Source organism: Pinus tabuliformis, chromosome 7 (genome assembly GCF_031772625.1).
Source record: "Pinus tabuliformis cultivar Carrire ecotype Pingquan chromosome 7, CPIR1, whole genome shotgun sequence".
NCBI lineage: Eukaryota > Viridiplantae > Streptophyta > Pinopsida > Pinales > Pinaceae > Pinus > Pinus tabuliformis.
The window spans coordinates 422,374,752-422,388,190 of record NC_142293.1 but is presented as its reverse complement, the minus strand read 5'-3'; positions in this window follow the sequence as shown (position 1 = coordinate 422,388,190).

Genomic DNA, 13,439 nt, shown 5'->3' with positions numbered 1-13,439 from the left:
TCAAGCAAGGAACCAAGCGCAAGATAGAGGTTGGTCTCCTTATTCTTCTCTTATCTATTTCTCATAAAGGAAAACAAAAGTAGCTTTTAGTGTGTTTGTTTCTCAGGTAGCTACCAGCCTTAGTGGGATTAGTAGCTCTGCATAGACGCTATTCCCGATAACCAAATGGCGACTCCACTGGGGAGCGAGTAGATTGTTTGTTCATCTACATGTGTTTACTTTATAAACTTACAGACGGAGCCTGAAGTCAAGCCAGCTAGCCTTCGAATTGCATTTGCTATGCAAGTGCAAAGTAGATCAACGCTGCTTCAGTCAATCTCTGGGTTTTGTTTATGAATTAAACGATTGATCTACAAGCTTTCTAATTGCCCTCGTGGTGGCTCTAGTAACCTCCTTACATCCACCCCTGTGATTGATTTACTGAATACCACTTTCTTGGCCTAAATCCCTAAACTGAACTGCAAACTGTGACCCGTAACCCAATCAAAGTCTCGTCCCTGGTCCAATGCACCGTCTATTCTGTGAACTTCAAATGCAGCGCACTTCCCGAGTGTAGTAGGTGCATTTCATTTCAGTTTAACTATGTTACAGGTGCGCTGATCAGACAAGGCCTTGTTCCTAAATTTTGGTTTCTGTGTTCACTCTTTTCAGCTCTATTCAGGAGTTTTGCTGCCTGTAGTCAGTACACCTATGTTTGAAACCCCTTTCCTTACTGTTATTTTGCCTCCATTGTGCAAAGAACTGTAAATGTTTTTTTGTATTTTTGGGTCATTTTCAGTTCTCCTTTACAAAGAAATAGCGTGATTGTAATGTCGTTTCTTGATTTGAAAGTGTCCCAAGTGTCGTTTTTAGTCATAGAAGAGAATCTAATTGTTCTTGATAGTCGATTACACTATTACTCTTGTATTTGATCTGAATTAGTAGTTTTTCTAGTGTCGAAAGCAAGTTTTCAATTCCAAATCGCAAAGTGTTGTCATTGTCCTCATTTGTTTTGAAAAGAAACTTGTTAGTAATTGTCGCTTTGGAAAATAATTTAGATTTGCACTTAGATTTCTTTTTATCATTCACAGATTAAGAAGGCTGAAAACAAATACATGCATGTGCATTTGCATTTAGACTATTTGTTGGTTTGATTTGGGACAGTGCACATAGTGTGTGCTCTATGCTCTTTGTAGAAAGAACGCCATCTCTCTTTCCTTAGTAGCTATGATTTTCATTGCAGAAAGAATATTAAATGACTATTTATCATCTTAGATTTCATTTTAGGAATTGTACATCTACATCACGTGGTGAACCTGAAAGGCATATTTATTAAGCAAGATAAACTATAAAATAAATTTAATGAATCTAAAAACGCTTTGGAACCTAACGCACAACATCTAGAAGTCTAGGCTAGAGACATATTCCGGTGTTGTAAAGCCTGTTAACTGATGTTTTCACTATTGGTTGGGTGATTCCTCCACTTTGAGATGATAAGTGCCAGTACGGACTTGTGCTCCCACGTACCGTCGAGTATATTTTGGGAGACCACAATAGGCTTTATCCTTTATCCATAGGAAGCCGTGTCTGCCACCCTATCGATCGCAGTGCATTGAAGAAAGCATTCGGGAAGATTGACTGTCATACCGTAAAAAGTATTCTACAGTTTTGCGATTGGTTTGGTAATCCCTCTGTCTAGATTTCCAAAGCAGTCCCTTTCATTCCTTTTCAGACTCCTTAACGGAAAAGGTCCATCTGAGAACTTGTCACTTCAGGCTCATTAAAAATCGAAGGCGACTAGAGTCATCTTTTGTTTTTTCTCGACTCTTAAAAATTGAAAAAAAAAGTTGTGTCAAAGCGTCTAAAATTCATCTAATTTGGAAAAATACTTCCCCTTTGATTTTTAGTTGATCGAGTAATCTGCAACCATGGAAGAAAGTCAATTGAAACCCCGTCGTTCGCGGAGGCTTGCGAGTCAACCGTCTTGTCTCCAGAGTCGAAACTGTTACTGACAAAGCAAACTCGTTTAACCGGTTCCAAATCCCCTGGTAAAGTTAGAACAAGTGTTCCAACACCATCGGAGAGTCCAGTTACTCCAAACATTTTTGGTATCCCTACCTTTACAGAAGAAGTTCAACAGCCACCAAAGGACAGTAGAACTGATCCTAGTGTGAAGGTAAACACTTGCGTTATTGAGCGAGCTCCATCTACAGCTGATTCGGAAGGTGTTATTCCCCAAACATCTGTCGCTATAGATTTTATACCTTCTTCGGCACCAGAAATATTTTACAGACCTGACGGTCTACCTCTTCCACCTGGTCTGATTACTATAGAAGAGATTGTGGAGGATCCTCCATCGAGTACTCCATCACGATTTGGAGTCGGGATCACTCTATATCCTTCTTCGTCAGAAATTAGTCTACCGCCATCGGAAGCTCCTGTAGAATCGCTAGGAAATCTTTTGGATAGACTAGAAATGTCTGAACAACCGTCGACATCAAGGACTGTGTCATTCAACACAGCGATGACAGAACTCCCTGCTGTCACTCCAACAATGTTTGTCGGCATACCATCTATCCCAACTAGCTCTTAATCGCTAGACGGGGCCCACTCAGGGGCTATTTCGACAGTATGGTCCGTTCCTGTTTGTTCATCCGGAATAGTATTCGGGAGCTCTTATGTTGAGTCTCAGCAAATTGATCCTTCAGGGTGTCAATTTGGGCAGTCCGGTCCTCAAGGGCAAACAATTCCTTTAAGTACCGGATTACTGCCATATGGGGGGCAGTATACCCTTTCATTATCTCCTCCGGGAGGACAACCATACGAGAGTTCACAACCAAATTCAGGTTTTGCTAGAATTACATCTAGCGGTTGGGTACCAATACTACCTCAACAACCAAGAATTGTATATTCGATGTAACAATGCTTACCTATGTCAAATATACCGACTACGCCAGCTATTGTGATAGTGTCGCAAGTACAAGCGTTGCCTGTTGTATGCCAACCTCAGGTTTCTCAGGTGGTAATGCAACAGCCTCTTGTCCCTATGACTCAACCACAATCGCCAACTGGTGGGATGAAACAGGCAGAGACGGGTACAATTACCCCTCATTTTTGTCAAACAGTCAGTATTGGACAACAGCACATGGCTTCGCAACCATGGCTAGTGCAATACCAACAACCGCAATTCCAACAAGTATACCAAGGATCTAAGAAACAAATCTTTGCAAATAGTGGGCAACCGTATACTCAAAATGGTCAAAATCAACCGTTCTACAATGGTTATGCCCATCAACCTTACCAAAGTTACCAACATCAAATGCATTATGCTGGTATGCAAAGACCAACTGCTCAGGCAATTCCGTTGTATCCTGGGTATGCTTCACCAAACCTGAATCAACAGTTACCCTTCGTGACAACTTTGGAGTTACCGGATCTAAATAGGTTAACAAACGATCCAATTGCTTATGCCCCTTGGTGGCCAGCGATTCCGCATAAACTTCCGTCAGATATTCCTAAATTTAATGGAAGTCGAGGTGAAGACCCATCGAATCATGTGATGACATTTCATCTGTGGTGTTCATCAAACACCTTAAATGATGATTCGATTAGACTTCACCTTTTCCAGAGGATGTTAACTGGTCCGGCAACAAAATGGTATATCGAGTTACCTAGAGCTTTGTTTGACAACTTTAGTACCCTAGCCACAACCTTTTTAACCCATTTTCAGTTACCGATAAGGTACGAAATGGGAACAGAACTTCTTACCAACTTCAAGCAAACAACGACCACTCACATATCTGATCATATTCATGAGTGGCGACGTCATCGTAGAATGCTAAAAACGTATGTTCCTGATCAGCTTTTAGCTGAATGGTTTATTAAGTCTTTATTACCTTCCATTATAGAAGATGTGGCAAAAGGAGGAGTCGTCACTGAAGAGCAAGTTATTGCTCGTGCGCAATATTTAGACTTTATTTATACTCAGTCTGGCACGCTCTACGATAAAATCCCTGACGCTCCCAGACCAGAATTTTCTATCCCCCCTCCTCCTAAATCGAACAATGACTCTCATGTCGGCGATGGCGTGATTGGTACGACAGACATGAAATCAACAAAGGCTACATCTAAAAAGGCCTGTAAGATTTCCAATCAAAATGAAAAAGAAGAACTTCTCGCCTAAGAAGTAAATGTCGTCTCAATAGATAAAGGCAAAGAAACCAAGCAACTGGGAGGCAAGAAGAAAAACAAAGGGAAGAAGAAGAAACAGGAGGAATCATTACCTGAAGAATCTTCTGCAAACCCTCTTGGAGATAGGAAACCAAAAAATACATGCGTAATATGTGATGAGGATCATTGGACAAGAGATTGTACACATAAGGCTAAGCTTAAAAGATTCATCAAGAATTCAAAAACCTCGGCAGTATTGACTGATCCATTTCCAAATCCAGGAACAAATCTGGTTGCTAGTGAAAATGCTTCCCCGTCCCAAGTACTGATGTTGTTGGTTTCAAAACAGAAAATTGATGCTCTGATATCGGCAAGGAACAAAGACTACGAGAATCCACAGCTGTCAAACAACAAGGATAAAGATCAACCTAGTAGTTTAACAACAACTTCCACAGAAGTTGCGCCACCCATCATTCCTGAGCTAACAATAAAACCGCCAAGGGAGTAGTACACAAGTCGACATTTAACCCTCGTGCCAGAGCAGCACAGCATTATAATATAGTGGAAGATCTGGCCCAATCTCCATCTGCTATGTCGACACTTGAGGTATTGCAAAATTGCCCATCCCAAAAGCAAGCTTTATTATCAGCTATCGGTGGGATAGACCCAAAGGATTCTAATATTGTGTCCTTTAATCATAAAGGATACGATCCTCAGTTACCAGCTCAACTAGATTTCCTCATTCAAGTGAAAACCCTCAAAAAAACTGTTCATCGAACAATTATTGATGAGGGAGCATCTACATGTATTATGTCTATGAGATGCTGGAAAACTTTAGGATCTCCAACCTTGTCGTGATCTTCGACAACATTAAAAGCATTTGACAGACGAACGTATACCCCATATGGTATTCTAAGTAGCTTGTAAGTTGAGCTAAGAGGGAAAACAGTAGAAATAATGTTGAAGTAATCGACGAAAACCTCTATTACAACATCCTACTGGGAAGACCATGGATATATGCTATGGCTGCAGTTGTGTCGACCTACTTTAGGAAGATTGCATTTCCTTTTCAAGGAGGAATTACGATCGTCGACCAACAAACATTTCTTCCAAATAGTTCCCAAGTTACAAGAAGCATTCTGATGATCCATGGAAGCCCCCATACGCTTCAAAAGATCGTAGTAGGCCTACTAAAAGACCCTATATTAATGGGGACTTTTTCCCTTCCGCCTCCAATCAATCTGGCGGAAGTAGCGTCAGTAGGAACCTGCAATATGATATCTTTGATTCAAAAGATCTCAGAAAACGATATAAGCATGGATCATACGCAGGTATTTCCTCCAAGCCCAATAGAAATATTGTAGCAATAAATGTTTTTAGCATGGGAGGCAGACTGGAATCAAAACTCATCAAGCGTTTGGATAGATAGGTCTAAAGAATATGGCACCCCTTCAGATCCTTGGTCACAAGTGCATTACACCGACGAAGGAATTGTTCAGTCAATGGTAATTAAAGGGGCACCATGGGAAGATTACCACCATCATTCCCATCTTCTAAATTGTAAAGAAGATACTCCTAATGACTTTCATCATTCGTCAGTTTTTGATTTCCTATCAAATACTGTAAACACGGTGGATTCCAAGCGAAACTTGTCCAACATTGAAGAGACTATCACCATAAATATCTCGACCAAAACAGATGTTGTAAAGAATATTTATGTTGGCAAATGTTGTTCTCCTTCAGAACTGGAAATACATAGCGCTCTTTTTCGCGAATTCAGAGATGTCTTTGCTTGGTCATATGATGAAATGCCAGGCATTGACTCGAGTATAGTTGAACACGAAATCCAGATGTATCCAGATGTCAAACCAGTACAACAACAGCTACGGCAGGTGCACCCCAAGAAAGCCGCTGCCATCAAGGCGGAAGTTGAAAAGCTTCTCCATGCTGGTTTCATTTACCCAGTTCCTCTAACCGATTGGGTATCAAACATTGTTCCTGTTATGAAAAAGCAAGGAACGATTAGAGTGTGCGTTGATTATAGGGATGTAAATAAAGCTTGTACAAAAGACAACTACCCTACACCTTTTATTGACCAGATAATTGATGAATGCGCTGGATGCGAAATCTTTTCATTCATGGATGGATTCTCCGGGTATAATCAAATAAATATCCGCCCACAGGACCAGTCAAAGACTGCATTTATTTGTCCGTGGGGCACATTCACATATCACAAATTACCCTTTGGTTTAAAGAACGTAGGGTCAACATTTCAGAGGGCAATGAATTATGCCTTCCATGACATCAAAAGCATCATTCAACCATATCTCGACAACCTTCTGGATCATTCGCGAAAGCGGACCGATCATCCGCAGCATTTAAGAGCGATATTTCTACGTTGCCGACACTACAAGATACGACTCAATCCACACAAATGTGTGTTCTGTGTCAGTTCTGGTCCTTTACTTGGCTTTGTAGTCTCAAGGGACGAGATTCGTCTCGACCCATGTAAGGTTCAGGCAATCATAAATTTGCCTCCGCCTTCAAATTTTCTTCAGATTCAGAAACTCCAAGGGAAAGCAAACTTTCTGAGGAGGTTCATTCTGAATTACGCCAAAATTGCTAAAGGTTATACACGTCTATTGAAAAAGGAAGTGACCTTCATCTGGGATCAGGTCGCGCAAGCCTCCTTTGATGCCTTAAAAGAATCACTAATGAAAGCATCATTAATGTACGCTCCTGATTATCAAAAAGACTTTATCCTGTATCTGGCTGTAGCAGATACAACCATTACAATGGTTTTAGTTCAAGAAGACAACGTAATTGAACATCCTATATATTATTTAAGTAGAAACTTAAATGATACAGAGAGAAAATATTCATATGTTGAAAATTTGGCGCTCGCAGTTGTTCAAGCAATACAGAGATTTCGACGCTATGTCCTCTTTCGAAAAACTACCATTCTATCAGATTGCAACCCGATGACTTATATATTGTCACGACAGTTGCTCGGGGGGGGAATATTCAAAATGGATAGCAATTCCACAAGAGTTTGATCTGGAATTTGTAAAATCCAAGTCAAAGAAAGCCCTTCTTTTCGCAGAATTATTATGCGATCTCCCATCGTCGTCCAACGATGAAACATCCGAAGAAACAATCGTGGATGAATCTTTGTTTCTGATATCTTCAAGCAATCCATGGTATGGGGATATAATCATCTATCTCCAAACCCAAAAGTATTGTCCTAATACCTCCCGCTCTGAACAAAAATGTATTCGATACCAATCAAAAGACAACATGATTGTCGGTGACACGCTTTACCATCGTGGTGTTGATACAGTTCTAAGGAGATGCCTCACCCATGAGGAAGCCGAAAAAGTCCTGAATGATTACCATTCAGGTGCGTGTGGGGGGCATCAATCCGGTTACGCTATGGCGCAAAAAAATTTATGACCAGGATACTTCTGGCCAACAATGTTCAAAGATTGCATAATCGCAGTCAGAAGTTGCCATGCCTGTCAAATTTTCGATAGCAAAACTAGAAGACCACCTGCACCTCTGCAGCGGATAGTTGTTGTTGGGCCATTCACCAAATGGGGCATCGATTTCATGACATGTAACCCCACCTCGACCGAGGGGCATGGGTATATCATAGTCACTGTGGACTATTTTGCCAAATGGGCCGAGGCGATGCCTACATTAGATAACACTGGTGAAATAGCTGCCCCTTTCTTTTCCAATCATGTAGTCGCCAGATTCGGTGTCCCACAGGCTATAGTCACGGATCATGGATCGCATTTTCGCAATCACATGATGGCCGAATTAGCTGCCAAATTAGGGTTGTCTCACGACAACTCTACTCCATACTACCCATAGGCCAACGGATAAGTTGAAGCAATCAACAAAGTCCTGAAGCGCATGCTGCAAAGGATGATTGGAGTCCACAAAAGGAGTTGGCACCTGATCCTATACTTAGCCTTGTGGGCATACCGAACATTAGTAAGGAATGCAACCGGGTTTACACCCTTCCAACTAGTGTATGGCCTAGAAGTAATCTTACCAGTTCAGTGTGAAATCTCGTCCCTCAAACTCGCAATCGACCTTCTCCCCAGAACTTTAGAAGAGGAGGCTCGTTTCTTGGAACTAATCCAATTGGATGAAACCCGTCGTGATGCTGCTTTGGCTAACGAAGCCCATAAGGAACGAGTCAAGGCGCAGTTCGACAAGAATGTCAAACCCTGTGTCTTCTTAGAAGGTGACCTGGTCTTACTTTACAACCAAGAATCCGATAAATTGGGAGCGGGTAAATTCAAGTCTTTATGGATGGGCCCCTATATTATTAAACATGTATTAGCAAAAGGAGCCTACGAGTTAATGGATTACGACGGAATTCCACTGGCGCAACCCCATAACGGGTTGTACCTTAAGCGTTACTATGCATAATTCAGTATGGTAACCTATATGCTTTTGTTACATTTTTGTTTTCGCTCAATTTTTACATTTGTCGCAGATGTCGAACCTATTGGAATCTTTTTTTGGATATGCCGACAGAGCAAGTCGTAGTTCGCGGAACCTATCTTCTGCGGCCTGGGCCATTTTTTATCCAAGCGGCGAGTTAGTATGTTTCATAGGGGTATGTATTGGTCGATCAACGAATAACATCACCGAATATAGCGCGTTGATAGAACTTCTCTATGATGCCATCACACATGGCATACGCCAACTTGTCATCAGGCTAGACGCACAACTCGTCATACTACAACTCACTGGTATCTACTCCGTCTGAAATCCAGCTATCTATCGCATGTTCCTAAGGGTCAAGATTTTGGAAAGGCAATTTGATTTTATTCAATATCAACATATTTCCAGAAGCTTAAACACATTAACTGACTCATTGGCAAATTATGTGTTAGATAGACATTTTCAATATTTATAAAAAGAAGCATTTCATCAATATTTGCATTCGGATCATGTAACTTAACCAAAATAAAACTCCGAAAATCAAAAATATATCTATAACTGTTTATGTTTTACACATAATGTTCTGTAACCAAGACAAAATTGGTCAAATGATCCAAAACTCAAAATTCTAGGGGGCACCCTAGTCTAATGATGCTGGTGATAACAAATCACCTCCTGTGCAATCATGCGTAAAAGCCTAGTCCATCGACTTGGCACGCCAGTGGTATGTCGCTGCAACCTCAGAGGCACCTCGTTAGTCCTCACATCTGGAATACTGAGAGTGAGGCCCTCGACCTGATCCTGTAATGCTGAAAGAGTCTCGGCCACATCGAGGTCGCGAAGGATAGCCCTTCACACAGCCTCTCTTGCTGGAGAGGCGGTTGGCACTCTCAGGCGTACTACTGGCCGTACAGGACCAACATCTGCATGAGAACATGAGTTCTGATTAATCTTGACAGAATAAAGCACAAGGACATTATAAAGAGAAACAATAAACAGAAAAATGGTCAAAGAATTTACCAATGGCACCCACCTGCTCGGCAGCCGGCAGTACCAAATTCGACTTACCTCGGAAGTCCATACCAGCATATGGATACTCGGAAAAAACCATCTCCTGATGATCGAACCACCTGAAGAAGGTATCAGAAAAGGAAATCTGAGACTGACCAGCATGTCTGGACATATGGTCGACCCATCTCTGCATCCGTGGTTCAGTCGGTGGAGGTAAACCAAGTGAAATATACTGCGGCTGCATCAGTGGGATCTTTTCCAAGGCGAAGGCGGTCAAAATAGAACCATATCCAAAGTTCTTCAATCTTCTGTTTTTCACCTTGGTCAACTGTTCTTTCATCACAAAGAGTACTGCATCACACCAGTTGAACACCTTCGATTCGAGACATTCTAAGGCATACTGCATATAAGACCGGTTGGCCACATGAAGAGCCGCACCACCAGCCATCCTGCCAAAGGTGAACAGAATGGTCCTCAAGGACCTGTCAGTGACATCTCGGATGATGATCTCGCCGTCTTTACTTGGCTGAGATCCCTCTCTGCAATACCGGCGAATGTAATCTCTCACAGATTCGCGTCCATGGGCTGAACCTGATAAATAGATAGGGGCACCCCGCCTCGATAAGCCGGTCAAAAAGTAGATGTTCACAACAGTCAAAGGGATGGATTTTCCCCTAATCTGGAACACCTGGCTGGTAGGGTCCTGTTGTGGTCACCAACAACCCCCCTCTTTGTTTGATATTAGTAATAACATCAAGCAAAGGGGGGCCCTTAACCAAAAATCCAAAAAAATATTTTGTATTAACTCCCTAAGAGCTATATCGCGTCGCAAAGGTAGAGAGAAGCGTTTTCCCAAAGCGCATAAATACACTTAAAAAGAGCGACAGGAGAACCCATCACATCGCGTGCATTAAAAGCGCTCAAAAAGGGAAAACCTAAGGAATTGCCGATGGCCGATATGCGACGTCGCACGTCGCAATGTCGCATAAGCAGCACATAGTGATAAAGCGAAAATCTTGCGATCTTGCGATCTGCGATCTGCGATCATACAAAACTACGATCTGCGATATTGGTAATTTGCGATAACACTTAATGACGTCGCAGTCCTCGATATTGCGATTCCAATAGCGGAAAGGACTCATCACAAGAATTCTCTGACATAAACGGTAAACCCAAAATTGACCGCGCACCTTAAGGGAAATTAATGATCGCATGCTTCAGTATCCAAGAATGATTGTATCGCGTTTTTTGAAGAGTCAAATCATGATGAGTGTCAGAATTACGCATTCATTAGAACTTAATGCTTTCATGTCAATCTTTTCGTCATTTCTCTTCTTCTTTGCGTAAACTGCAAGACATGTAACTGATATAAACCTATATGCAGGAAACATCTAAGGAAAAGAGGAAAGCGCCAATGGGGTAACAGAGAGAAGATGCCTCCGCAAATGGATGCCGCATGCAGCAGGACCGCGGATTCCAGAGTATCACCCAACAGGCGCTGATGAAAATAGACTATCTAAGACTCAGAGTCAAAGGCGCACAAAAGAAGCGTGTTTGCAAAAGATCTTGAAACTCAGACTGGGTAAAGAAAAAAGAGAAACGCAAAAGGAGGACGCTCCAGAAAAGCCTGGAACAAAGAACGGAAGCAATTCTCGATACATGGGATTATCCACACAACGCGACTCCTAACTCATTGAGTCATTCGCACGACCGGAAACCAAAATAGCAACAACAAAATCAGTTCGAAAGGAACCTGGGTTGTACTAAGTGTACGCACATCGAATACACCCAGCTAGAGAAAGGTTTTCGAAAATATCTTCTAGTCTATCAGAAAGAGGTGCCAGCTCTTGTCATCTCTAATTTTGAAGCTCGAACAAAAGGAAATGAAAACCATCCGACTCTTTCACGTCGAACAACGCATTTCTTACAGCACTAAGGAGCAGATACAGAAATGGTTAGAAATTAGATTTGATTTTTAGAAATAAAATTGCTTTTAGCAAAAGGGCGGTCATTTGAAGCCGTTCCCTAAATTTGTGTAATTAAGATTAATTAGTTAGTAGTATTTAACCCTTCTCATGGCATTTGGAGAAGGGTCCAGAAATCTGTCAAAAAACTTGTCCTCAGAACATGCACTTTTGCACCCTCGGAGGGGGTTTTTGATGAATGGATGGATCGAGATTTATTTATGTTTGCATTTTAATGTCTGTTACTGATGTTGCACTTCTGTACTCTTAGCAGATATTAGAACAAGTAGAAATAAATAATTATTGCTTGAAGTTTATTAGTGAAATCAGTCATAAATGGTACTTTTATCTCTTGACTAATTTCTGCTTATATTCCTAAAGTAATATGCAGCTGAGTTCTTTATATGTTAATGTATGAATGTGTGTATTACCATTTGGCACTTCTGTATGGTGGAGTCATTTATTTGTGCTTGACATATGAATAACTAATTATGCAATATGCTGTTCACAACTGTTTTGCCTAACTTTTTATGCAGAATGGTTTATCTTAATGGATTTCTATTCTTATGATAGCTGAATGATCTTTATTACCAACTATTGTTCGAAATCTTTTTAGATCGCATAATAGAGAAAAATACCCCGGGTTAGCGTACATTAGATGTATTGTTTTTCATTAGATTACAATAGCATAGAGTTAGTTTAGAAGTTAGAATTAAATTAGCTTAAAATACCCCTAGATCAATACCATCAAACTCTACACACACACACACCCCTCACATTGGGAAACTGGTCCCATTACCCCCAGTCAGACCCGCTACACCAAACGGGCACGGAGCCGCCAACCAGGTTCCCAACCGGGTGGGTATCCCCCTTGTTGTTGACCCGATTTTGGGGCCCTCAACATATTTGGCGCTAGAAGGAGGGCACGAGCTATGAATGGCACATAAATCAAAATCTAAATACCATTCTGAGAGCAAATCACCCTCACCAACTCCCCCGACTTCTCCGGTACGATTAAACTCGGAGCTAGAAGTCACTCGGGCATCCACCGCTGCTACACACTCTAATATATCATACCAACTTATCATTGATCCCCCTGAACTTCAAACTTTGATTCATAAACTCCAGGGATTCTCTATTTTTACTCAGAGGTCTGATAAATCTAAAGGCAGCGTGACTTCGCAGTACAATCCTGCTCATCCCCTGACCAGATTGAAGAGTGAAAAGTTTGGCATCCAGCCAACTAAAATCCCTCTCCCCACTAAGAAAAGAGCAAGGAAAGCACTTCCAGATTCTGACAGAGAGACTCTTTCATCTACCTCATCCATTTCAACACACTCACTGCGAAGTCATCCACCCACATCTTCACCCCAGATCACTCACTCATCTTCCACAACCCTTCCTCTTCAAACATCAAAGACCTTAATGTCTTCATCTTCTCAGCATCAGGGATCATCTTCTGCACTTCCATTGACTAGCAGCTCAACTATGGCCCAGTCTCCATGGAACAATCCTGAGGCGGTTTTAATGCCTCCACCCTTGAGCCCTATACCAGCCCATCCTGAGAAATGGCTGCCTAAATTCAATCCAGAAGCAGGCATGCTAGCCGAAGAACATATCAATAATTTCATGCTTTCTGTTAATCTCAACGGAGTTACTAACGAAGACACTGTTGTCCGGCTTTTCCCTTATACAATGCAAGGAAGAGCTGGGTCGTGGTACTTTTCGTTACCTTCGGGATCCATCACAAGCTGGGACATTTTTCAAAGTCAATTCCTCACCAAGTTTGGTGATGACATATCCACGGCGACATTGATCAATGACCTATCTAATCTTAAGGCTGAGGCTAGAGAA